Here is a 2,500-nt window from a genome sequence, read left to right as displayed (position 1 = left end):
AAATCGAATCATAACTATATGAAACTCGAATTTAAGCCATATTAAACTGGTAATATTGTGATTTTATGCCTGGTTTTTTCCATACGTTAGTTTAAATAGAAAAAATTTTCGAATATATATACATATATGAAGAATTCATATTAGCTATACTAACATGTTATGGAATATAACCTTGGCATATTGGCACTAAAATATATAATAAAGACATTTCAAATCAAACTGAAATGTATTGAAATGAATTTTCCCCATACATTTTTGACAATGTGAGGTGTGCATGGCAAAAAACACCACGGTGAAGGCATGTGAAATGATATGAAAATATCAAAAGTTAACTAACCAATGATATTGAAACATATAAATCGAATCATAACTATATGAAACTCGAATTTAAGCCATATTAAACTGGTAATATTGTGATTTTATGCCTGGTTTTCCATACGTTAGTTTAAATAGAAAGTTATGGAATATAACCTTGGCATATTGGCACTAAAATATATAATAAAGACATTTCAAATTAAACTGAAATGTATTGAAATGAATTTTTCCCATACATTTTTGACAATGTGAGGTGTGCATGGCAAAAAACACTCACGGTGAAGGCATGTGATATAATATGAAAATATCAAAAGTTAACTAACCAATGATATTGAAGCATATAAATCGAATCATAACTATATGAAACTCGAATTTAAGCCATATTAAACTGGTAATATTGTGATTTTATGCCTGGTTTTCCATACGTTAGTTTAAATAGAGAGTTATGGAATATAACCTTGGCATATTGGCACTAAAATATATAATAAAGACATTTCAAATCAAACTGAAATGTATTGAAATGAATTTTTCCCATACATTTTTGACAATGTGAGGTGTGCATGGCAAAAAACACTCACGGTGAAGGCATGTGAAATAATATGAAAATATCAAAAGTTAACTAACCAATGATATTGAAGCATATAAATCGAATCATAACTATATGAAACTCGAATTTAAGCCATATTAAACTGGTAATATTGTGATTTTATGCCTGGTTTTCCATACGTTAGTTTAAATAGAGAGTTATGGAATATAACCTTGGCATATTGGCACTAAAATATATAATAAAGACATTTCAAATCAAACTGAAATGTATTGAAATGAATTTTTCCCATACATTTTTGACAATGTGAGGTGTGCATGGCAAAAAACACTCACGGTGAAGGCATGTGATATAATATGAAAATATCAAAAGTTAACTAACCAATGATATTGAAGCATATAAATCGAATCATAACTATATGAAACTCGAATTTGAGCCATATTAAACTGGTAATATTGTGATTTTATGCCTGGTTTTCCATACGTTAGTTTAAATAGAGAGTTATGGAATATAACCTTGGCATATTGGCACTAAAATATGTAATAAAGACATTTCAAATCAAACTGAAATGTATTGAAATGAATTTTTCCCATACATTTTTGACAATGTGAGGTGTGCATGGCAAAAAACACTCACGGTGAAGGCATGTGAAATAATATGAAAATATCAAAAGTTAACTAACCAATGATATTGAAGCATATAAATCGAATCATAACTATATGAAACTCGAATTTAAGCCATATTAAACTGGTAATATTGTGATTTTATGCCTGGTTTTCCATACGTTAGTTTAAATAGAAAAAATTTTCGAATATATATACATATATGAAGAATCTATATTCTAATACTAACATGTTATGGAATATAACCTTGGCATATTGGCACTAAAATATATAATAAAGACATTTCAAATCAAACTGAAATGTATTGAAATGAATTTTTCCCATACATTTTTGACAATGTGAGGTGTGCATGGCAAAAAACACTCACGGTGAAGGCATGTGAAATAATATGAAAATATCAAAAGTTAACTAACCAATGATATTGAAGCATATAAATCGAATCATAACTATATGAAACTCGAATTTAAGCCATATTAAACTGGTAATATTGTGATTTTATGCCTGGTTTTCCATACGTTAGTTTAAATAGAGAGTTATGGAATATAACCTTGGCATATTGGCACTAAAATATATAATAAAGACATTTCAAATCAAACTGAAATGTATTGAAATGAATTTTTCCCATACATTTTTGACAATGTGAGGTGTGCATGGCAAAAAACACTCACGGTGAAGGCATGTGATATAATATGAAAATATCAAAAGTTAACTAACCAATGATATTGAAGCATATAAATCGAATCATAACTATATGAAACTCGAATTTGAGCCATATTAAACTGGTAATATTGTGATTTTATGCCTGGTTTTCCATACGTTAATTTAAATAGAAAAAAATTCTCGAATATATATACATATATGAAGAATCTATATTCTATACTAACATTTTATGGAATATAACCTTGGCATATTGCCATTAAAATATATAATAAAGACATTTCAAATCAAACTGAAATGTATTGAAATGAATTTTTCCCATACATTTTTGACAATGTGAGGTGTGCATGGCAAAAAACAC

This window comes from Anastrepha obliqua, unplaced genomic scaffold, assembly GCF_027943255.1.
Source record: "Anastrepha obliqua isolate idAnaObli1 unplaced genomic scaffold, idAnaObli1_1.0 ptg000399l, whole genome shotgun sequence".
Classification (NCBI taxonomy): Eukaryota; Metazoa; Arthropoda; class Insecta; order Diptera; family Tephritidae; genus Anastrepha; species Anastrepha obliqua.
Note: the sequence above shows the minus strand (reverse complement) of the source record.